The following is a 26,315-nucleotide window of genomic DNA, read 5'->3' as shown; positions in this document are numbered from 1 at the left end:
GGGCCTTAAGCATCTCTTGTGATTCTATATAAACCCATCTTTGGGTCAATCCCAATTAACAATTTCCAACAATCTCCTCTCCATCTTCTTCTTCTTCACCATTTTCGTTTTGGGAAAGATAAAGTTTTCAGGCGCTAAACTGTAAATAATTTTCAGGCAGTAAATTACAAACAGTTTTCAGGAGGTAAATTATAACAGCACAGAAGTCAGGTTGTATGTTGTAAAAGTGTGTTCCGGGTGCGGTTTTTCGGTTTTGCTGGCTGAAACTCACATTTCTCCGGTCTTGGAGAAGAGGCTTATTGTATCCTAGAGGCGCCTATCTTTAAGTGATTCATTTTCTATTGCCCACCTCAAATGTAACAACCAATGTGACAGCCAATGCAACAGTCTACATCCAATGTTCACATTAGAGTTCTTCAATCTGTATTATAACATGGGGAAGGAAAAAAAAACCCAATTCGATATACATAATATGCGTGCTAGGTGTATATTCATACATTGAATATTTTGGTCTATATATGCCTCAGATCTTCAGCGTACATTTATTTATCCACATCTGATCTTGATCAGATTGGTGTTGAGTGGGCCCATCAACAGTTTGAGGCATGGACCTGATTGGGTAGACCAGGAGCTAAAAAATTGCATTTATGCTTTTTCTTCATCATGTCGAAATGCTGACATTTTGATTTTTGGAAAGAACATGTTACATATCAAATCAGGTGGGTTTATTTTTACGACGTATCATGCACTACTTTGGTGAAGATATCCTCCAATGTGGCATCAGTTAGGCGGAATGCGTCAATCCTGACGTGTCTCTTAAAGTTTTTGATGGCTTGAAATACGTCGGAAATTCTTATGTCTTGCTTAGGTAGATGGAATTTCCATGTCCCTGCGACATTATAAATCTTCACCGAATTCGTAGAGAGGCCGCTTACCATGTCTTCGACATCCTTCTTGTGATTGGGATTTGTTGAGATAGTCAATACATATGATCCTCCATATCTTGTTTTAAGCTGTGACACACAGAAAAAGATCTTAAAGTCTACATAAAGGTGTTTTGTGGGAATCATGGAACTGAGCTGCAATTCATTCAAATCACTTGGAAATGGCCAAAGTAGGGGTGGCACCAATTTAATTTGAAATTGTAACCAAACATGTGAATGCAAATCTGCAAATTTCAAGTTGGACTTGAAATGATAGTGATTTGCAGTTGGAGGAGCTGCACCTCACTATGAATGGACTGGGGCCAGCCCACATTTGTGTACTTTTTACTAAATTGAATTATTCAATTCAGTTTGATTGAGCATCCATATAATCCCAAAAGATGTAGTGGTGGACAATGGAGTGGAACAAGGCTTTGCTTCCAACATTTTTTCCTTGGAGAGAAGATCTAAAATGTACTTCTACTGACTAAGAAATAGACCTTCGGAAGAATATTGAGCTTGAATTCCAAGGACAAAGTTGAGTGGTCCAAGATTTTTAAGATCAAATTCTTGAGACAAGAGAGTGATAATGTGCGAAATATGATCGGAATTGGTACCTGTTACCAAGATATCATCTACATAGATGAGAAAGATTGTGAGATAGGGCCCGGTATGATAGACGAACATAAAGGATTCTGTAGCACTCGGAGAAAAACCATGCTTGATGAGAGCCGAGCTTAACTTGTGAAACCAAGCCCATGGAGCCTGTTTAAGGCATATAGAGCCTTTTGTAACTTGCAAACATGATGAGGGTGGTCTCTGTCCACAAATCCTTAGGGCTGGCTCATGTAAACAACCTCAGTCAAGTCGCCATGTAAGAAGGCGTTCTTGACATTTAGTTGGCGTATAGGCCATCCTTGAGATGTTGCTAGGCTGAGAATGAGGTGAATGGTAGTGGGCCTGACAACAGGAGAGTTGAAATGGTAGTGGGTCATTTCTCCATTTCTCTTCTTCCCCGGGAAATCAATGGGCCCGAAAGCCTTTTCCTGTAACTTTGTTGATGATTATCAATGGATGATTTTCTTTTAAAAAAAAGTATTCTGACAGAGAGTTTGATTCTTGTTGGAAGAGGCTGAGTTAGAGAGAGAGGAGTCAGTCGACACCATTGCAGTAGAAGGAAGAAAAAAAATAGAGAAAAAAGGGGATCGTTCTATAGGAGGCCGGATGGCTATAATACCATAACAAAGTTTGTAAAATGTGGAAAACTTGCATGAATTTTCTGTATTCTACCATACACATATATACAAGTTTGAGATCCTCTAATTTAGGATCTATATTATTATAACATCTATTAGATTTTATCTTTTAGATTATATAATATCTTATCTATTAAATTCTATAATATCTTATCTATTAGATTCTATAATATCCCCAATCAAGGAAACAGATAGAGGAGGATGTGTATTTAAGGGATTTGAATGTATTCTGCATTCATGCAGAGAATATGATAGCTGTGCTTTATTACATGGGAACCTCAAAGATCAGGATTAGCTTTAATCCCAATTGTGTGGGATCCCTACCCAAACAACCCTTACAAAGCTCATTTCATGGGGATTAATCCCTTGAAATGGGGAAAAAAACTCAAAAGAAAACAATAAATTTGTTAAAAATCTTTTAGAAGTCAATTCCACGATGATAATCGACGTATACAAGACCTAACATTTTTCCTCGTTTTCCCTTTTTTTTTCAACACCTTTGGAATGAAAAAGATGTACAGAATCCTACTTTGACGGCATTTGTGAAAAAGAAAATTTGTGTGGAATCCATTTTCTACTTCCAAGATAATTCGTCAAAAATGGGAAATCAGTGTAGCCCAAAAGTTGATGAATTAATTTCCAATTGCTGAAACGAAATAGACCATTGGCTGTTGATTTTTTAACATTTCCACATGAATCCATGGAAAACTGCACTATAGAGCAAGCATAGATTTCCTTATGGATCACACAGTTATCCATTTTGTGTGAATTCCATGTTCATTTTTGTTACGATCCCAAGCATTTAATAGCTTAACTTTATATGTTACATCAGTCTTGGGGCTTTTGGCATATTGGTTAGGTTCTTAACAATTGGTATCAGAGCCAACACCCATCCTGTGTTCGAGTCACGAAAGAGGCAACCTGTGGAAAGGGCTACTTGGATAACTAGAGTGCAGCCTCCATGCCCTGGAAAAGAGGCCAGAGTGAGTGCCACCACAAAGTGGGCTGCCATGGACATCGACTGTGGAGCATGGTGGAATATTACGATCCCAAGGGTTTAATAGCCTAACTTTATTCCATCAATCCTAGGGCTTTTGGCATATGGGTTAGGTTCTTAACAAATTTCCATAATATTTCAACAAAAAACAAACACGCTTGTGGTTTCCACAATGGTACTATATAATAAAGATGAAAACAATGTAAGTCTATAACAACAATTAGTTTTCGGCATCAAGAAAGAGGGTGATCGGAACATGCATTTCTTCCACAATTTGGCTTCGGACCGAGCTAGGAAATCTATGATTCATCACATTGAGCTAGATGATTGCTCGGAAGCAGCTGACAATGACTCCATCAAGAGGGCTGCTGCCGATTTTCACTCCTCTCTCTTGTGGCTTGAGCCTACGGTTGCACATGAGGATCTCCTCAACTGCATTCCCTCACTCATCTCTCCTGATGATAATAGGGAGCTTCTCCGCGAGCCTTCAGCTAATGAGGTCCTCTCGGCCGTCAGAAGCCTTCCGCCAAACGGGGCACCGGGCCCTGACGGTTTCATCGGTGCTTTTTTCCAAGGTTGTTGGGATATCATTGGGAAAGATATTGTCCAGGCTGCCCTTTCATTTTTCAGAGGGACCCCCCCTTCCCAAGGCTTTTTCTACTACTCTGATTTGCCTTATCCCTAAGTCCGTTAACCCGAAAAAGTTTTTTGATTATTGCCCCATTAGCTTATGTAACTATGTTTACAAAATTTTCTCCAAGTTGCTTGCAGATAGGCTGAGCAAAGTCCTTCCAAAAATCATTTCCCCTGAGTAAGGAGCGTTCGTTCAAGGGAGATTATCACGGAAAGTTGCGCTCTAGCGCAAGAGATTTTCAAGGATATCGACAAGAACGTAAGAGGGGGAAACATTCTCATCAAGCTTGATATGGAGAAAGCCTACGACAGATTAGACTGGCGATTCCTCAAATCAGTCCTTCATCGGTTCGGTTTCGTGCCTGGCTGGATAAATCTGCTTGAGAATTGTTGGGCCAACTCTTGGTTCTCAATTCTAATCAATGGGCAACCCGTGGGATTTTTCCAGTCTTCTAGAGGTCTACGCCAAGGCGACCCGATCTCTCCGGGGTTGTTCATTATAACTTTAGAGGTTCTAAGCAGAGGGTGTCAACAACTCTTCATCAATGGCGACTGCACCCCGTTCTCCATGCACCGTGCCTGCCCGCTGTTGAGGGTCAAATATTGCATATCAGACCCAGTTGTTGCCTAGATTTATGAACATGGCACCGTTTAATAGCTCATTTTAATCATGTTTCTGTTGCAAGGTGGAATTGCGAGCTGGGACTGGATCGGGATGCTAAAAGCATGGAATTAACGTTCGGAATGCACCAAGGCAAGGGACGGACCCCAGGAGACCAAGATCGACGGATGTGCATGCTAGGGATCCAAGAAAATTGAGGAACTGAAGCTCAAGTGGCCTGAAAAGTGTCCAGAATGCAAGATCATAGGGTTCCCACCATCCGATCAGTTCGAAACTCCATATGTGGCCTGAAGACCACAAATTAACCGTACATGACGGATTTCAACCCTCAGATGCCTCCGAAAGTGGCCCAACGGACAGATCAGCCCCTTTAATCATTATGTGGGGCCCGCTTGATATCTGGATATACTTCAAAATTGGTATGGACGGTTTATAGGATATGACAGAATGGATGGACGGAACGGATTTCATGAATATATCAAAATGGACCCTATGCTGCAGTGCGTGTACACCATATACTTGAAGACGCGCGGTGCACTGAACCAACACGAGCGGTCAAGCAGCCTTTGACCGCAAGCTCCCGCACGGAATCTAATCTACAATCCGCTTTTCCTAACCTGTTTTTCACCGGGAATCAAATGGACGGAGTGGATTTCTCATCTGAGCCTGATTGAGGACCCCGTTAGGATCCAGCGGAGCTCTCAGGCGGTCCCTGTTTCGCGGACGTCTGGGAAACCCGGCCGCTGTGGGCCCTTCTGCGTTTCTGATCAACATCAGGTCGATGATCCAGACCATCCAGACATATGATGACAAGGTGTTGACCCTGTCCAAGAAGTTCGAATGGATCAGATAGCCGAAACAGATCGGCTATTGCGCCAAACGCGGGTTGATCGCGGGTCCTCCGCCTGTTGCTGCGAAAGCTGTGTTATTTCGACTCCAACACATTCTCTTGTGCGTAAGACTTCCGCATGGAGGACGGAAATTCGGCTCCGACGAGAGTGCTATAAAAAAAAGAGAGAGAAAGTGTAAGGAAAAACGGAGGTTGGCTGGAAGGAGGGAACGTGGAGAGAGGCTTTGGACGAGCAGGGCTGCTGGACCGTGGGACTGGCAGCGTGTGGAGAAAAGAAAAGGAAGAAAAGAAGAAAAAGCTGAGGAGAAGCTGGAACGGAGAGAGAGAGTGAAGCAGCCTGGTTTTTATTCCTCATTTCCTTTATATTTCTTTTAAGATTTAGCCCATTCATGTGTGGCTAAACCTCTTAGCTAGGGCTAAGAGGTGAAGCCTGAAGCGAGATGGGAGATTCTACTTTGAGCCTTTAAAATTCATAAACTGAATTTGATTTAGTTGATTATTAAAGGAATATTTTTCTTAGTCTTTAATGGTCTGTTGTGACTGAAATTACAATGGGTTTGCAATGACTTTGAATATTTCTTTTCTCTTTTGATGTTTATGACGTCAGGAGACCCTGTTGTTCACCATCGTCTCCTGGGCATGGTTGGATGATAGTACCCTTCCTAACCTTCATAGCATGTTGATTGATTGGTTGGTGATTAGTTTCATTCTGTTGTTAACTTTGTCTCCTGGGTATGGTTTGGTGATGGAATCCATTCTAATTCATATACCACTCTCGTAAAGCCTAAATCAAGTAAATTCAGTTTGATTTCCCTGATTCCTGATGCAAGCATAAGATCTCCCTGATCTCTATAAGTGGATCCTCTGAATCCCTAGTTTCCTTCCTCCGAATTCCTTAAAGTTAGATAATTATTCCACAATTATTTCTTAAATTCTATTTGGTTTAGATCACATCTTAGTCTAGTTCTAGTTCTACTTGGTTTCAGATAACGTACAGGTATTAGTCCCTGTGGATTCGACCTCGGTCTTACTGAGTTTATTACTACATCACAACTCTGCACTTGGGGTGTGAACACCTGCGCGTCTCCCACCAGTTGTTTGTTGATGACACGCTCCTGCTGGCTAATGGTGGGAGGGCCACGTTAAGGAAAATCGCCGCTTTCCTCCAGCTTTTTCAGTCAGCTTCTGGGCAGAAGATCAACTCAGCAAAAAGCTTCTTTATTCTCTCTTCATCCCAATCAGAAGCCAGGACCAGAGTTGCCCAATCCGCGCTCGGCTTCACTCGTGGTGCAGTTCCTTTCACCTACGTGGGCATCCCGATCTTCAAAGGACAACCCTTAAGGAGGCACTTCAAACTGCTAGTTGAAAAATTCCAGTAGCGTATCTCTGGTTGGAAGGCCAGGATTCTCTCCCAGGCTGGCCAAGCAACCCTCATCAATCACGTGCTGCAAAGTATCCCGAGCCACATCATGGCGGCTGCTGACATCCGCCTATTACTGCTCGGGGACCTGGAGAGGGCCTGCGCCAACTTCTTTTGGGGCTGGGATGGGGACCGCAGAAAATGCCACTGGTTGCGTTGGGATCGCATGTCTCACCCCAAGGACGAGGGTGGCCTTGGCATTAAGAATCTGGCCCACGTCATGAGTGCTTTCAAGATGAAGCTGGCCTAGATTGTTGGTTGCAGAGGAGATCATAGCAGCTGGGCGAAATACATCAAGGCCAAGTACCATGACGATGTTACTGAGCCCAGCGGGACTAGCCGAGCCCCCCACGCTTCCCCTGCTTGGAAACAGATATGTAGTTTCCTCCCAGAAGTGCTATCCAGCTCGCGTTGGATCATGGGCCTGGGCTAGCAAAATTTTTAGATAGATCTTTGGTACCCCTCATCCCCCCAGGGTCTGCGACTTCATCGGCCCGCTCGGCTGGATTGATTGGGACGCTGCCCGTGCGTTGCTTCCCCAAGTGGTTGTGGACCACGTGGTTGAAGAGGGCTTCTGCACCTCAGATTTGGACAGACGAGTCCGGGTCCCCTCCTCGTCGGGCAAGTTCCAGGTTAGCTCGACTTGGAATTTATTGCGTCCAGCCAGCCCAAAGGTGCAATGGGCTAAATGGGTGTGGCATCCAGCGATTCCAGAGAAGCTGGCGTTCTTCTCTTGGAAGATTATCCACAAGGCGGTCCCAGTTGATGAGCGAACCCAAGTGAAGGGTGTCCAAATGGCATCCAAGTGTTGGTGCTGCCCCACTCCTCTTCGGCCGAATTCAGAATCTATCAACCATCTGTTCTCCGCAGGCCCTTCCGCGGTCCACATTTGGGAGCATTTCCAGCCTTTTTTTGCGGTGCACTCTTCGGCCCAATTTTCAGTTTTGGCCAAGGCCACTCTTTGGTGGGCCTCGCAACACTCAGGGAACTGTCTGCGGACCCTGCGTGCCCTCATCCCCGCATTCATTTTCAGGGAGATTTGGGCAGAGAGGAACAGAGCCCGCTTCAATAATGCAATCTTCAGCTCTTCGAGGGTCATCCTCTAGGTCCACCGCTGGATTGAGAGGGTGGGTGCGTCTCTTCCCTTTCCGAAGGTGTTGCCTTGCTGTCTAGCTTCCTCGCTGGCTGAGCTCCGCATCGCCAGTCCAGCCAACACCCCATAGTGGTGAAATGGGAGAGGCCCCAGTTGGGGTGGATCAAATTAAATGTCGACGGCTCGGCGTTGGGGAACTCGGGCCCTTCAGGAGGTGGGGGTCTCGGGCGAAATTCCGAGGGCCTTTTCCTCTTCGGTTTCTCCTCTGACTATGGCTTGGGCTCCAGCTCCTATGCCGAATTCCGTGCTATCTATGAGGGATTGACCATTTATGCTGAGATGAGTTTCACTAAGGTGGAGGTGATGTGCGACTCCAAGTCGATAGTGTAGATCCTCTCCAAGAATGCATGCCACTCTTGGTCCTCACACTACTGGTTTGAGCGAGTGAGGGCTTTCAGGGGCCGTATGGACATTTCCATCGCCCACACCCCCAGAGAAGCTAATGCAGTAGCAGACGACCTGGTCAGGAGGGCCAGCGTAGCCCAGGATAGCATGTCCTACCCCTCGGCAGCCTCGCTTTCCCTCACCACCAGAGGTCTTCTATTCTTGGATAGGGTGGGTTTAGGCTACCTGAGGGATTCTTAGTTTTCCGTGCCTGTTTCGGTGCGGTGCCACCCAGTTGGGGTGTTTTTGTTTGTAGAAGATTTGTGGATACTTAGGTCCCTTCGGGTTAGGGGAGGCTTGTGTCTTTTTGTGTGGCCCCCTTGAGATACTTGTACATCTTCAGATTTTAATGAAATCTTCCTTTTTGAAAAAAAAACGAAAAAAGTTTTCAGCATCAAGAAAGCAGTTGGCAAAAAGCTCAAGTGACCATGGCTCGACACAATCACACTAGAGTCTGTATTTTTCTGAAAATTATTTTGAGCATTGATGAATCAGACTAATACTTTCTTTGATGTGATACAAATAGACAACGAGAACTATCTTATCACAAACAGATCAAGGGTCAACTACATCTATGGTATAATAAGAAGGAAATGATATAGATTTAATTCATGAAACAGTGTTTTGATGCACTAGTGAAATGAATTGCAAACATTTGAATGAAGAGGAGGTGACAAATTTCTTGATGTTTCATAGCATCCATACTCTCAAACCGCAATTACATTTCTTCCAAGTCCAACTTGAAAGTAACAGAACTGCATCTTAGAGCCCACACCCTCAGTATGAATTCTAATCAAATCACAATTTGGTTATTTCTGCTTTGTTAGATTAAATAATTGCAATTCAATTCATTAGTTCATCCAAACACACCGTGAGTGTTTAGTCATGCTAACTACCTCTTTTGAGCTGCCAACGCATTGCAAGCTGCCACCAACCATAATGCAAACACGGTCACAAAGAAACTCAGCTTCTTCCATGGAATGTGCTGCCATCCAAATCCATATCGTACATTAAAATCTTCTAATATATCAGGAAATACATCACTAGTAGTTAGACTTAATCTAATTGGTGTGCGTATACATCATTTTAATTGAATCCTGAAGAAATGGTTTTTTACATACATACTTTTTTTTTTCCTATGCACTAGATCTTTTCTCGTTTTGTTTAATACAAAGAAATAATTCCATGCGATGCATGGGACTGGGGAAATGATGGAAATTGAGTAACCAAAACAAATATAGAACATAAGAGTGGACAAGAAAATAATAACCGTCATCATCTTAGCCTTCTTGTAGCAATTCGGGGTCAGCAAGAGGAGGCAAGAAAACCAATAAATAGAACAAGCAAGGAGGCCGAGCCTTTTTAGTGGGACTCATGCTTAAGAAGCACAAGAAAAAAAAATGTTATTTTGGCAGTATATAGTACTAACTACTAACTTAAGATATATATTAATTTTAGAAAAACTAAAGCTATTTTGGTAATAGTAGTCACCCTGAGTTGTTGTTTAAATTTCCCCCCCCAAAAAAAAAAAAACCATAATTATTTGAATTTTTCAAATAAATGTGGCGAAGCTATGTTTCTACTTACCAAATTAAGTAAACTATGAAAAAACAGTAGTAGTTACTGTGATGCAGCTGATGCCCCTTTATCGAGGCCCGCATGTACAGGGCTAGTTAAATCTTGCTGCATTCTGCAGTTCATCTCCTTGTATTATTTTCCCAATATATGCAGCACAAAAGATGCATGGGACGAAGTACAGAAATTTAAATTTATCATAGATGATTTCATATCTTCAGTCTCATTAGTTCATTAGTCTTTTGAAAAAGGGACACGTGAACTTCAAAAAGAAAAAAACGAAAAGACCCAAAAGAGAAGATACTATTGTTTTACATGGGCATACAATCCAAAACATAAACTATCTAGTTTCAATCTTGTAAGTAAGATATGATTCACCATTACAAGTATTTATATCCAATTTTGTTTTATTGTGAATTGGAGGAACTTATGTTTTTTTATGCCTGGAATGATACATCGAAATGGCTTGCATGAGAGGCTTTCTCCATGGATAATTCATATTCACAATGGACATTTAAATGGATACATTTAGGCCCTGTTTAGATGCCACTAAAAAATGAGTTCATCGTATTTTAGTTAACAACAATTCTATATCATTGGTTTTGGTAAATCCTCACAACTTTGCCACAGAACCATTTGATACAAAACAAGAAGGAATGATAGTTGCCCATGATTTTTTGCAAATGTTCTTGCACACATGTTCCTGTTGGGATACCTTACTAACATTTACAGGATCCAAACTACTCATCCAGTGGCTGCACCATGCAGGGGATATGCTTCAAAGTCAGGACATTGAGTATCCTAACTGCTTGATCCGAAAAGGACCAAAAACAGGCACTGTATTTTATTCTTCAGATTAAGAACTTAGGATCATTCCACTGGTCTGATTTGCGGGCATGGCATAAATACGGTGTGGCCCACTAGATGGGTCCTCCAAACCTTGTATGAGTTTGCAATGTGCCTCGATGAAACTCATGTGAAAAAAAGTTGCTTGCAATCACTGCTACTCCTAAAAAAGTGCATTGATGATGACTAATAACTGCTCCAATTTCACAAGAAATAAAAAGATGAAACGGGAAAGCAGCATGGTTCTCCAACTTACTTTCATAATGATCTATGATCAAGTAGATAGGAGGAATCCACCGTAGATTGCAAATGACCAAAAATAGACACAACTAGTAATCACATCCAAACCACTAAGAGCATGCAAAATGGATGGTAGAAGTAGAAATAGTCCATTTGAATGGTTTTGATTATCTGATAAGGATGCTATCAGGGTCAATGGGTAATCCACAGTGGAGTGCTCTTATCCAACAGTCCACATTAATAATACATGGACCCACTCGATACTGTATCATTGCTCGTTTTAGAACCTACCAACTATGATCATATGAACCAGAAAAGATTGGCTTACTTGTAAGAATAATGGCCCTGTTTGCCTTTGCCATTTTAACAGCTTGCCACAAGTTATTTCTTGACTCTGGATCCAATCCTGTAGTCGGCTCATCCATAAAGACAACCTACAGAAAACCATCACACTGGAAGTGAGGATTCCTGTCTTTTGAATTAGTATTCACAATAAGATACCTGATTATTGTACATACTCGTGTGTCTCCGATAAGTGCAATTGCAACACTGAGCCTTCGCTTCATACCGCCACTGTATTTACCAGCAAGCTTGTCACCCACATTGCCTTCATGAAGATTCAAACTCTTCAGGGATTCATCCACTGCCTGTTTAGCTCGAAACAAATCAATGAGCCCGTGTTTTGAAGGAGAAGTGTCCAGTCCTTCATGATCACAGCAAGAATTATAATATACGGTTTACCGTTAGTATTGGTGGCTTATTCATTTCCAGGTTACTTTTTAGGAGGCACTGTAAAATCAGCATACCTGGGTTTTCTGTTTATAGAACTGGGTCCATGGCTATGATATGATGGGTCATTGTGGCTGGATCACTCACCAAAAGTTCCCAAATTCGAAAAGCCTAGCCACTCTATCAAATGACCATTGCTACATTTATCTTAGGGCTTCTTACCTATATACACCCAAGGTTTCTTGGGAGTGTGGAAATAGCATTGCTTTTCAAATCTGTGGTTAGGATTTGTTTATCCGTGTGAATGGTATGGATCAATGAATCATGGGTACCACTTGTACAAACTGAAAACTCGAGTATATGCCTTGTCTTGGGGATCATATAATTCCTTCCATATTAGTCCGTCCAAGTCAAACAGCATCTAGTCAGTAGTCTTCACAATCATCAATTCACCACATGCACTTTTCCCATTGGGCACCCTTAGGAGTGATAAAATGTTCATATCTAGATTTCAAGTTAGCTAGTGCAAATCATACAATGACAAACCGACCATCATATGAACATTTTCTGGGCATAACTGAAATGTTGAACTGTCCATCCACCATGCAAATTGAGAATCCGATGATAACAGGTCTGACCCATTGTCACACATTACATTCGCATTTTTCAGGTGCTTTTTGCAGATCAATGGCATTTGAGCACATCCTGCCATCTGCATTTCTCAAGAAACAGTTTCACTTGTGCAAAATGTGCACAGATCCACACATATTCATTGTCATTCTCATTTTTTGGTACATCCACACTCCCTGATATCTCCACAATGATAATTCAAGATAAACAAAGAACTGCATCTGAAACAGAATAGTAAAGCACAAGCCATCTTACCTGTATTAATGCTGCGCCTTTAAGGTTTTGCAGTCTACCGTAGAAAAGCAAATGCTCTCTTCCAGTTAGATTCTCCCAAATCAAGCTGCATTAAAATGCAAATATTAGTCAAGGGAATAATATTTATTTGAAAGTGATATTATATCAAGCTCCAACTTAAGACTAAAACAAGTGAACTGAAACTTTTTGTAACATCATCCACTTAAATTTCTATTCAGTTCATGTAGTCTTCAAAACTCAACCTCAAAATTGAGTGCAAATCCATAAACCCTAAATCTTTCTTTCCATGTCGGTTTGGCATAAGTAGCCACAACTTGATCTTCACTTCTAATGTATGTTCTAGAAATTTCCCCATCAGCATATATAGAGTAATTGGACGCTTCTAGAATAGGGTAGTGAACAGGTACCTGGGTCCATGGGTACCTGAGGGACCCATAGAAATTCATAGTGGTTTGAAGGCCTAGATTGATGCATTCTATCCATCCTTGGGTTTACCTAACATTTGGTTTAGAGCCAAGACCATGTCTGGTGGATGCCGGTTGGAAAGGGCTACTGGGAGTGAGTGTTGCCATAGAGCGGACCCCCATGGAAGTTGGTTGTGGGGCGTGGTATACAATTGAGAATATGGCCTAGTAATAGTGTAACCTGCCATTGCTCATTCTGGTGCAGCAGATATGAATTCTCTTTCGCCTCTACTGTTACAAATAGTTACTTGGTTGAAGATCTTACTGTGTTATCGTGGCATCTTCTTGTTTTGGACAATGTCTTTGATAACTTAACACGAAATTAGGATTGACTATTTATGTTCAACCTTAGTTGCATGATTGTTCTAACTAGGCACCGCTCCTGCTTTGAATCATGCTTTGGACTCGCGCTCCTGCTCCTACTTCATAGCTTATTTATACGTGCTAACATTTTAAGATAGACACTTCCCTCCTCCTGCACGCAAATCCATTGCTGCTTCGCTTCACACTTTGTGCAATTATAGTTCAAACTAAAGATCATATCCTCAAGGAATCTTACAATTATCTGTTTTAGTGGCTTGACCGGTTTTCTAGACTTGAGGAATGTAAAGCAATAATTTGTAAATTGTTAATTGTCTATTTATTTAGTAAATTATTGTTTTATTTTAGTCATAGCTTGCACGTGACATATTGTCAATGGAATTACTAACTCTCTGAGTATTTTAAGTGAGATCTTACATATTCTAACAAATCATCCAATTGCCCAATTGGATAAACATTGTGATAATAAGGCCACCATTCAAGTAACCCTATATCCCCACCAAAGAATAAACATGTAAAATAGACTATCACTTTGTACATGAAAACTTCTTGAATACTTTTTCATGTTTGATGATTTGCAAGGAAAAAAAAAAGTAATGGCCAAGTGAAGCTAACTCATGTTTTCACTAAATCCTTTGAAGGAGTCACAAGAACATACTTGAAAGGTAGAGCATGTATAATAACCACGCGTCAACTTGGGAGAGGGTGATTAGACTCATGTACAATAAGATTAGACATGTAATTTTACAGATTATAAAATATCGTAATGCCATTATTGTGACAAATTCATTGTTCTAGTTGAAAAATACACAAGGCAATGGCTAAGGGAAGGTAGCACATTGTGCTAAATGTTTAGGCCTCATCTTAAGTTTTAATAACAGACAATAGTAGAATCATCAACTGATAAATATTTGGGAGTCTCATGGGGATTGCCCACAACTCTCAGACATGATCTTGTTAGAACAATTCTGAACTGTTCACAACTTGAGCTGGTAGACAAGCTACTAAAGGTCACTTTTTAAATTGCAAAATAACTAGCAGGTATAGACTTCAAAACTAGATAGTTTTGGAGACCAGAGGAACCCATTTCCTTATTTGAGTATCTGAAAAATTTGGGCATTCTAGTTTTTGACGGATCTGCGTATAAAAGCATTTGATTGGTTGTTTTTCTTTCTCTAAGAGTTGAATCCTTTTTCAAGAGATTCACCTTCAAAGGCTGTGAGGCCTTCTTACTCATGTTGTGGGCAAACTCCAATTCTCGTGTAGATCTGATTCATATTTGATCTTATGTCCATACCATCAATAAATGCAGTTCCAGATGTGGGATGTAGAAACCCAGTCACCTGAAACAAATAAAACCAACAGATGAGTTTCATAAAGCCCACTAACTGTAGAAAGAGCAAATGAAAACCATTCAGTTGAGGCAATAAAAGAAGCAATAACCTCTGTTAGCAAAATTCCATTTTCAGCTCTGTACTTTTGAAAAAAAAAACAGACACTTATAATTTTGATTAAACATTTAAAAATAGAGACAGGAACATCAAAAGTGTGGTAGCATTCATTGATGGAGTGTAGCGTCACTTGCTTGCATTAAAGAAAAGAAGATGCAAGTAAGTCAAAGAAATTCAACCATCACTCAGTAGGTTATACGAAACTGGCTTCTGGAGGATAGCATGGAGGACTCATCTCATTAAATAAATAATAATCCCATTTTGTTGCGATCCGATCTAAATCGAGTAGGTTTTACAGGAAGAAGATTTTGTTCAGCATGTTCTATTTGATACTGGTAGGAGAAGAACCCGATTCGGTATTGTTAAAAAGAAAAGAGAGGAAGCAGAACCAAATCAAGATGATGCATACGAATCAACAATACACACACAATGCACGTATGTAACCATTCTCTCTCTCTCTCTCTCTCTCTCTCTCTCTCTCTCTCTCTCTCTTTTATTTTTATTTATTTATTATTTTTTTTTAAAGTCCAAACTGTATTAACCTGAACTTTTCCCTGAACTTTTCATTCTTCTAATTTTTGGTGTTCCTTTTTTTTTTTTTTTTCACGTAACCTTTTACCACACTTTTGACAATCGAAACTGGATTAAACACAAACAATTCCTGTAACGTATTTTTGCTATATGCCGTCTTGCTAACTGTGGCAATAACATGCCCTAACGAGGACCAAAGGAACCACATATGTAACTTGCAAATTGTTTTATTGAAACCCATTAAACAAGTATTGGATTAAACTATTGGCAATTAGGCTTGAAATAATCCCACAAGTTTCTCTCTAATTCCTAATTGCATAAATCTTATAGGATTCAATTAAGAGAATTCTGATGAAAATAATTTAAACATATGATTCAATCATATGGTAAAATGACTTGAATCATAGGATTCACTATTGGACCTATTGAATGGACGATGCTGATCTTGTCCACGTATGTCATGTTAGCAACAATGACATGGAAGTGCAATACCTCCCATGCATCCAGAGGCACTAGATCAGCCCTCAGATATGCATGCATGTTTGTATTGGAGAAAATGCATGATGCATGGATTTGAATGACATGCGATACTAACCATATTGAGAAAGGTTGTCTTTCCAGAACCATTGGGACCAAGCAGACCAAAGCATTCACCCAGTGATACAGCAAGGGATAGACTTTGAACAGCATGCCTCGTAGAATTTCCATCCTCTCCCAAACAGACCTTCTTCAGGTTATGACAGACAATAGGATAACTCTTACTCTCTTCTGTTAGTAATTTTTCGACTTTATACCCCTGCAAACCAAAAAAAAATAAATATTGATGAAGTCAATACAACAATTTTTAGTTTATATAGTGACGATTAGGAGGAAACTGCTAGTTACATTGTACTAGAAAGGGCTATCTCATCCACCATGTATTCATCAGTACAATCTGTCCAAATTGTGGGAATCGTAGATGGATCTGAGCCCAGAAGCCCATTGTAGTGACCTCGAGCGTACGCTAAGACTGCGTAAAGGCGATGAGCCCTTACGTAGTAACAGGAGTACACTAGGCTTGCACTGATAAGGTGACGAGCCCTTTGTAGCGACTTAGAACCATAACATTATATGAGATTTACTAGGATTGACGACCCTAGATTGGATCATCGTTTGGGAATTGATATCAGGGAGGTACCTTAGTTTCCCAATCTTGCTGTATGAAAAGGACTAATAAGAACTTCGTAATCACGCTCATGAACCACATTGCATGTGCTATTTGACGATGCGCAGAGAGCACGAGGAAGTGACTGACATGCGTGACCGTTAGATGAAGATCGCTGAGGAAGTGCATGCGAGAGCATGCATCATTTATTCATACCATCCTGCATTAATCAGAGTATCTAGGGATGTTCGATTGTATTGCTTTATCATTACTGCTTGACTGAATTGATAACATGTTAACCTTTACTTTATTGTTCCACTGAGTTGATTACTCACTCCCATGTTACGGGACGGTGTTTTAAACACCAACCAGACCCTGTTATAGGTTCAAACGATGTCGCAGCCTGCAAGGCGGAGCCGGACTTCGAGGATGATGAGGAGGCATTCTCATATATGCACTATTCAGGCGGGTTTACATAGACCGCTCTGATCGGTGGGGCTTCAGGGTTATACTTGTAGTGGACTATTACATTTTGGCATTTTGTACTTTGAAACCAAGCATATAATTATTAACTGGGCAATGCACACATACTTTGGGGACTTATACTGATTTGTAAACTTATATATATTTATTTCAGTCTTCTGCTTGCATATTATAACTGTCCCTGGATTATGTTTTACTGATTTGGCTTAATCTTATTTATTTTTTATGCACTAATACAGACAACATTTAACCATCATTAAATATGTTGCATAAGTGATGCGTTGGAACTCGAGAGTTGGACTTTTACTCGACCCCCAATTTTCAGGGCGTTACATGGTATTAAGGACTGCCGTTCACGTGCCTATGCATCATCATTCGGCCGTGGACGTGGTGGTCGAGGTCGTGGTCATGGTCGTGCTCTTTCTGCTACTTTTGCGACCAGTTCTTTCGAGCCTTCTGTTGGTGATACTGCATTCACTATTTCTACTGAAGGTCTTTCCTTACCTTTGACTCCTACAATGCTCCAGCAGATCGTACAGACCCTTTCTGCGGCCAGTATGTCAGGTATATCCTCATCTTCTCCATGGTTCTTTGATTCGGGTGCTTCCAATCATATGACTGGTGATGTATCACATCTTCGTGACATTCGTCCCTACACTGGAAATCAGGCTATTTCTACTACGGATGACACTAAACTACCTATTCAGTCTGTTGGTTCATTGACTTTCTCTCTTTCTGCCCATCGCCAGTTTACCCTTCGTGACGTGTTTCATGTCCCTAAACTCTCCTCAAATTTAATTTTTATTGGTCAACTTACATCCAATAACTACTTAGTCATATTTCTTCCAAACTGTTGTTTTGTGAAGGATCTGGCAACGGGGAAGGTACTTGGGAAGGGTAGGCAGCATGGATGTCTGTACGTGCTGGACTTTGACCCATCCGTCACTCCAGTTTGTTGTTTCTTCTCCATCTTCCTCGAATATTTGTTCGGGAAATAAAATGTAGAAACTCTAGCACTTTCACCTGGGTCATCCACGTTCTGATCGTTTGATTCGGATCTTTTCTTTTGGCATGTTAGGGAATATTTCTTATAATAAAAGTAATTTGGATTATTCTTGTTCTTCTTGTTGCCTTTCAAAAAGTAAGTATATTCCTTTTCCTCTAAGTACTACGAAATCATCATCTATGTTTAAGCTAGTGCATGCGGATGTCTGGGGCCCTTCACCAATTATGTCACTCTCTAGACTACGATATTATGTTATATTCATTGATGATTTCATACGTTACACCTGGATTTACTTTCTGCACTCTAAATCACAGGTTTTTGAAAAATTCAAGATATTTCACTCTATGGTGGACACTCAATTTCGAGTAAAAATTCAAACTCTCCACTTTGACTCAGGGGGAGAGTATCTCTCAACTAATTTTTGTGCATATCTTCAGGGTCATGGGATTATTCACCACACCACTTGTTGTGATACTCCCCAACATAATGGGGTGGCTGAGCAAAAAAATACCATATTGTTGAAACTACTAATACCCTGATGACAACTATAAGTGTCCCTCATTCCTTCTGGGTGGAAGCTACGATGTATTCAGTCTACTTGATTAACCAGATGCCAACCACAGTTCTGAACGGTAAATCTCCCTACTTTGTTCTCACCGGTTCACTTCCTACATATTCCACATTTCATGTTTTTGGTTGTGTATGCTATGTTCATCTGACATCACGTGAACGTAACAAACTTTCACCAAAATCAGTCAAATGTATGTACTTAGGATTTGGAGAAACTCAGAAGGGTTTTCGTTACTATAATCCGGTCTCTCATTGTGTTCGGATGTCCCGACATGTTGTTTTTCTTGAGCATATTGCCTTCCATTCATCTATTCCTCCTTCGCATGCACCAAACTCTCCTAATTTTACTGTTTTTCCTGACATTCCTGTTGCATTGAGTACACTCCCTTGTCCGTTCTAGGTTTACTTACGATGACCATGTTGTTGAGGGTCAAATATTACATATTAGACCCCAGTTATTGCCTGATTTTTCATACATGATAATGCTTAATGTCATATTTTAATTGTGTTTTTATTGCAGGATGTAATCAGGAGCGTGGACTGAAAACATAGCACTAAAAGTGTGGATTTGACACTCCGAAGTTACCAGAGCAAGGGACGCACTCCAGAGAACCAAGACTGAAGAATTTACATGCCAGAGATCCGAGGAAATCAAGCTATTCACGTTAAAGAGGCCCGAAATTGGTGAAGAATGCAAGATCACATAGTTCCCGCCATCTGATTGGCTCAAAACTTCATAGATGGCCTGAGGGCCATAAATTAACCGTACATATCAAATTTCAGCCCTCGGATCACTATGGAAGTGCCCCAACTGACAGATCAGCCCATAAACCGTTGATTCTGGGCCCACCTGATATCTGGAACTGCCTCAAATCTGGTCTCAACGCCTTAAATAGGGAGATTCATTGAATGAATGGATTGGATTTTGCAAAAACATTACAGTGGGCCCCGTATGTACAGCGTGTGTACATAATGTACACACGTGCCGCCGTGCACCAAACCGAGTATGGCGGGTTAGCAGGCGCTGACCCACGTCTTCTTCCCAATTGCCGTTTTGGCCCTGTGTAACGGACGGACGGCGTCCATTTTGCGGACGCTAGTGGGCCCCACAGAGTAATCTTATGTATGATCCAAGCCGTCCATCGTGTAGAGGGCCATGAATACTTTAAACCTATGCTGAATTTTTGTACCCATGCAAGCACACGTGCGCGATACAGAGGCCATAAGTGGACTGCCCTGCAACGTTCAAATTGATTTTTGAATGATTTCTTCTCTGTTCTGAGTCAATGGACATTAAAAACCATCATTTTCTTACCGAAATTTTGAGGGCAATCTAATGGACGGGGTGGATTTTCTCGAAAACACCTCTGTGGAGCCCACCGATCACGTCAGCGAAGGACATGCGTAGGCTTACGCACGTCCGTGAAATCTAGAGTTCCGGGCGGTTGTGACCCACCATATTTGATCATATGGCAGATATGAACCGTCCATCATGTAGATCACTCAAAAACGTCCTAAGAGATGGTGTTTCTTTAGAGATTGAGCGAGGAAAGTGGTAGTTTGAAGGCACCGAAGTTTGCTGCGAAAAAGCTTTCGCTACGCGTGTGTAACTACTGCGACAGCCTCTCCACCGCCCCTAGCAGCTATAAAAAACGTCCTAGGAGAGCTGGATAAGGGGAGAAAAGGACGGCAGAGCTTAAGGAAAGGGGAGCTTGGAGAACGGGAGGCGGCAGGAGGCAGGATTGGACCTTGGACATGGAGCAGGGAGAGAGATAGATAGTAAAGTATTTTTTTTCTTTTTCTTTTTATCTTTGTTTTTTTGTTTAAGGGTTAGCCGCATCATGGCGGGCTAAACCTCTTAGCTAGGGCTAAGAGAGGAAGCTTGTGGCGTGAGGGGACTGACTCTATGCCTTTGATTTATGCTAGACTGACTGATGTTGATTTTAGTTCAATTAAAAGGAATACTTTCAGTTTTTTTTAATGGTTTGTTGTGACTGAAATTACAATAGATCTGCGATGGCTTTGAGTATTTCTCCTTCCTTTTGATATTTATGACGTCAGGAAGCCCTGTTGTTCACCATCGTCTCATGGGCATGGTTGGATGACAGTATCCTTCCTAACCTTCATGCATTGTTGAGTGGTTGGTAATTAGTTTAATTCTGTTGTTTGCTTTGTCTCCTGGGCATGGTTTGATGATGGAATCCATTCTAATTCATATACCTTTCATCTCTTTAAAACTATATTAAAAAGAAGTTCAGTTTAATTTTCATGGTGATGGCATAAGATCTCCCTGATCTCTACAAGTGGATCCTCTGAATCCCCAGTTTCCCTGCCCTGAACTGTTTAAGTTTTAGATATTTATTCCACAATTATTCCTTAAATTCTATTTGATTTAGATTACATCTTAGTCTAGTTCTAGTTCTACTTAGTTTCAGATAACGTACAGGTATCAGTCCCTTGGGATTCAACCTCGGTCTCACCGAGTTTATTACTACATCACAACCCTATACTTGGGGAGTGAACAAGTTTTTGGAGCCGTTACTGGGGATTGACGGTTACGATCTTACCTTGGTACGTCATTCCACTCGTGTACATCGACAGCTTGATCGCTTGATACACTCTATGTCTACCATGAATGCTACTCTAGATATTGTCTCTATTCCTACTTCATACCATCAGGTAGCCACTCATGATTGTTGGAAGAAGGCTATGGCAGAAGAACTAGAAGCATTGGATGATAACCATATGTGGGACATTATCACTCGACCCACTGACCAACAATTAATTGAGAGTAAATAGATTTATTCTGTAAAGCTCAAGTCTGACCGATCATTGGATTGATACAAAGCACGGCTTGTCGCTTAGGGATATAAACAGGAACACGGAATTGATTATGATGAGACATTCGCTCCTGTGGCCAAGATGAAAACTGTTCGCACTCTTCTGGCAATATCATCTGTTCGTTCTTGGCCTCTCACTCAGATGGATGTGAAAAATACTTTCTTTATGGCGACCTTCATAAAACAGTTTATTTGAAACCTCCTCCTGGATCTTTAATCCCTACTGATAAGGTTTGTCGCCTCAAGAAAGCTCTATACGGCCTCAAATAGGCCCCTCGGGCATGGTTCCAATGCTTTCATGATATTGTTATAGGTGCTGACTTTACTCAAAGTGGTCATGATCCATCCTTATTCTTGTGCACCACTGATCATGGAATTGTCATTGTTCTTGTATATGTTGACAACTTACTTTTGATTGGTAGCGATGCTACTGGTATCTCGGCATTAAAGGAAGTTCTGAAATCATCCTTCAAGATGAAAGACCTTGGACATTTGACATACTTTCTTTGACTTGAATTTCACGTTTTAAACGTGGAATCCTAGTCAGCCAGCGTAAATATACCAAGGATCTTCTTGCCTTGGCCTCATTAAGGATCAGAAGACAGTTCAAACTCCCTTAGAACTTCACGTTCAATATGGTCGTGATGATGGTGATCTTCTTGCAGAATCTATATTATACCATCGTTTGGTTGGGAGTCTAGTTTACTTAACAATGACTTACCCTAATATTTTCTACGCCGTCCAAGTTGTCAGCCAGTTTGTTTATGCTCCTCAGACTCTTCATATGACTGCGGTGCTACGCATCTTACGATACCTACGTGGAACTCTAGATCGATCACTGTTCTTCTCCTCCACGGCCACTCTGAACCTTCATGCTTATTCGGATGCTGATAGGGCCGGTTGTACTCTCATACACAAATCTACCACGGGCTACTGTGTTTTGCTCGGCACTTCTCTCATCTCTTAGAAGTGTAAGAAGCAGGCCACTATTTCCAAATCAAGCACGGAAGCCGAGTATCGAGCGATGTTAGCTGCTTATAGTGAACTTGTTTGGTTTCATGGACTTCTTTCTAACTTGGGCATTCATCTACAGAATCCTACTCCACTACATGTAGATAATCTGAGTGCCATTCAAATTGCCTCTAACCCGGTTTTTCATAAATGGACAAAGCATATTGAAGTTGATTGTCACTTCATCCGAGAGAAGTTTCAATCTAGGCTCATTTCTCTTCCACATGTCGCATCCTATGATCAGATTGCTGACATTCTCACGAAGTCCCTCACTTCTGTACGTCACTCATTTCCAGTTGGCAAGCTATTACTTGTTGATCATAACCAGCATTACTTTGAGGGGGGGATGTTAGACAGACTACTTGCTTTGTATAGCTAATTTCTATAGATAGATGATGTATAGCTAATTTCCATAGATAGATGATTCTGTATTTAACATTTACCTTGTATTGACGTTGTAAAGCTCTATATATTCAACCCTTTAGGGTTGTCTCAAATACATAGAAAACCAAAGGGGAATCGTTTTCTCTTAGCCTACATTGTTTGCTCTTTGTTTTCAAGACTAGTCCTTGAAGGTCTGAAAAATCTTTTGACCATATTGTTTTTAGAATGCTCATGGTAGAATTGATATTCCTTAAATGTAATTTCATTGGACCTAAATGTAATTTCATTGGACCTTAAAGATTCCTAGCATTATTGACATGATTTGAGAAATTTCTAGAGCCTTCAATGATTCTTTGTCTTCACATTCCTACATGGTATGGCATAGATGACAAGTTTTTTTTTTAATTTTTTTTTAATTTTTTACACACGCACACACACCACCACACACTCACGCCGTAGTGGAATTTCACAACCTATGGGTACTCGAATTCTCAACCAGGTGTTGAAACTCCTGAGAGTCTACCATCAAAGTAAGAGTAAGGACCCCATAGATGACAAGCTCTAATGTTGTGTTGAGGGTCAAATATTGCATATTAGACCCCAGTTATTATTTGATTTTACGTACATGATAATGTTTAACGCCTTATTTTAATCATGTTTGTGATGCAAGGTGTATTTAGGAGCCTAGACTGAAAAAGGGTACTAAAAGCATGGATTTAATGCTCTGAAGTCATCCAAGCTTGGACGTTTGGTGCAACTATGGAGGCAAGACGGGCAAAGGAAGGAGAGAGAGAGAGAGAGAGAGAGAGAGAGAGAGAGAGAGAGAGAGATCACATGGAGATCGGCCGGCGTTTAGAGTTTTTCTTTCCTTCCCTTCTTAGTTATTTGTTTATTTTTTAAGAGATCTAGCTTAATCATGGTCTAGATTGGCTAAACCTCTTAGTTAGGGCTAAGAGGTGAAGCTTGTAGTGTGATGGGTTTGGTTTTATATCTTTAATTCATGCTTTACTGAACTGATTTTGATTATAGTTTGATTTTGAGGAATATTTGTAGTTCTTAATGGTTTAATGTGACTTAAATTACAATAGATCTGCGATAGCTTCGGGTATGTTCTTTGCATTATAGGGATTGTGAACATGGGAGCCCTGTTATTCACCATCGTCTCATGGGCATGGTTGGATGATGGAACCCTTCCTAATGTTCATAAATTTCTTAGATTGGATGTGGATTCGTTAAAGTTCTATTGTTTGATTTGTCTTATGGGCATGGTTTGTGATGAAATAAATTCTAATTCTCATACCTCTCATCTCTTGAAAATTGGATCAAAGGATGTTTAGATTGATTTTTAATGAAATATCTTCCAACTAGAAGAAGACAGGACTCTGATTCTAGTTGTGTTCGTGAATCAAGCATAGATCTCCTTGATCTTTACAAGTGGATCCTTGGCACCCTAGTTTCCCACCTTTGAAATTTTCAAATTTTAGTTAATTAAATTCACAATTATTCCCTTAATTTTCTCTGATTTAGTTTACATCTTCGCCTAGTTTTAGTTCAAGTTACTTTTAGATTATGTACAAGGTTCATTCCCTATAGATTTGACCTCAGTCTTACCGAGATTATTACTACATCACAACCCTATACTTGGGGTGTGAACAAGTTTTTGGTGCCGTTGCTGGGGATTGACGGTTACGTTTTTCTGAGATTAACTACTTTTAGAATTAGGTTAAGATTAGGGTTTTCTAACTTTAGGATTAGATTTTATTTTTCTAACTTTAATTCTAGGATTTCCTTTTCAGAAATTAACTTACGTTTTAACTATTAGGTTTAGAACTTTTCTAATTATTTTTAGAAACTCTCTAATTTTAGGTTTTATTTTCTTTTTTTAGAAATTTTCTAATTCTAGGATTTTTCTATTTTTACGAACTAGTTTATTTTTATAAACTTTCATCTTTTGTTTTTAGAAACTAGGTTAGTTATTTCCTTTTTTAGAAACTCTTTCTAATTTGAGAAACTTCTCTCTTTTGTTTTTAGAAATTAGGTTAGTTATTTTTCTTTTTAGAAACTCTTTCTAATTTTAGAAACTAACTCATCTTTCCTTTATTTTATTTTTAGAAACTTTCTAATTCTAGGTTTTCTTTTAGAAACTAACTTAGCTTTCTATTTCTAGGTTTAGAAAATTTCCTTTTTAGAAACTAACTTTCTATTTTTGTTTTAAAAAGCTTTTTAACTTTAGAATTTCTATCTTTAGAAACTAATTTCTTTTGTTTTCTTTTGCAGGATCTTAACATAGGAACTTCTAATTTGGTAACTTCTTTCTAACTTATTCCCTTTTCTTACTTTCCATACTGCTGTATGATCTTTTCTTTTACTTTTCTTAGGATTAGATCCAGAGTTAGGGTTTCACCATGTATATGTAAGAATGGAAACATCAGTATGCTGAGATAGCTAAGAGACACTGGGAAGGGATGTATGATGATTATAATAGAAATCAACCTATGTCTTAGAATTTTTTTGAAACAATCATCGAGAACCAACCAGAGTATAACGCTCCAATGGTTAACAAGTCCTTACGCGATCATATACGGGAGAACAATTACACCCCACGGACAGTACGTGAGTGTTGAGGTTATCATAACTATGGGAGTGAGAATTATTATCACCCATTTGATAAAAAGAAAACAATGCATGATTATATTATGAGTGATAATATGTATTACCAACCATCAGATTCTCCCACCTATGATCCGTATGACTATAATCAGTGGAAACATCAATGTTGGGAAGATGAACTAGCAGCATATCCTAGTGATAATTCTCTTTGATCCTTTACCTTTGAAACCCAATCAGAAATAGGATTCACTTCAGAAACTCATGAATGCACAAGAGTAGTTCAATCAAATTGTCATACAATCATGTGAATTGCTCAAATCCTCAATTCAAAGAATTCAGTCACACCTTATGGAGGAGGAAGAGGCTAAGTTATCCCAGCCTCAACCCAATCTAGAAGCACAATGTGAAGAAAGTGATCATAACTCACTTGTGGAAGAAACTGAAATTACGAATGAGGGTTGGATTCCATTAATGAGCATATGGTTCAATTTCTCAATGAGTTGATCTCGATGACTGTCCAAAGGAACGATCAAGAGACATGGGTGTCTTTCAAATATAATGATAGTGACACACTTCACTCACATTACACACATGATTTTAATGATGAGGTAGAGGTTAGTTTATTTGAACCTCAACTTAATTTAGGAATAGTGTGTGAGGAAAGCGATCCCATCCCAAGTGTGCACTGCACGGAATTAGATGATGATGAGTATTGAGATGACGATTATGAATGTACAACCCAAATTCTCCTGGAATCAATCTCAAGTTTGGTCCAGATCAATGATCAAGAAGTACACAAAGTGATCGGTCATAAGGATCTACTCCACTCATCTGATATACCTGAATTAAATGTGGAGGATAAGTCCCTTACAACCGACCCTTCTAACTCTTGTAAGACATGTTTGGATCACTTCCTTGAATTGAATGATGATATGATTCAGGAGAGTGACAAGTTACTCGATATGACTCTGAAATTTAAAACCACCC

The 26,315-nt window shown here is 40.2% G+C and overlaps 1 pseudogene; it reads right to left on the bottom strand.

Annotated features, from left to right (window-relative positions):
- Nucleotides 1–728: 728 nt before the first annotated feature.
- LOC131248348 (ABC transporter A family member 8-like) overlaps nt 729–26,315 on the bottom strand; it is an 84,091-nt pseudogene continuing 58,504 nt past the window's right edge.

This window comes from Magnolia sinica, chromosome 1, assembly GCF_029962835.1.
Source record: "Magnolia sinica isolate HGM2019 chromosome 1, MsV1, whole genome shotgun sequence".
In the NCBI taxonomy this organism is placed as follows: domain Eukaryota; kingdom Viridiplantae; phylum Streptophyta; class Magnoliopsida; order Magnoliales; family Magnoliaceae; genus Magnolia; species Magnolia sinica.
Note: the sequence above shows the minus strand (reverse complement) of the source record. Positions and strands in the feature narration are given on the sequence as shown.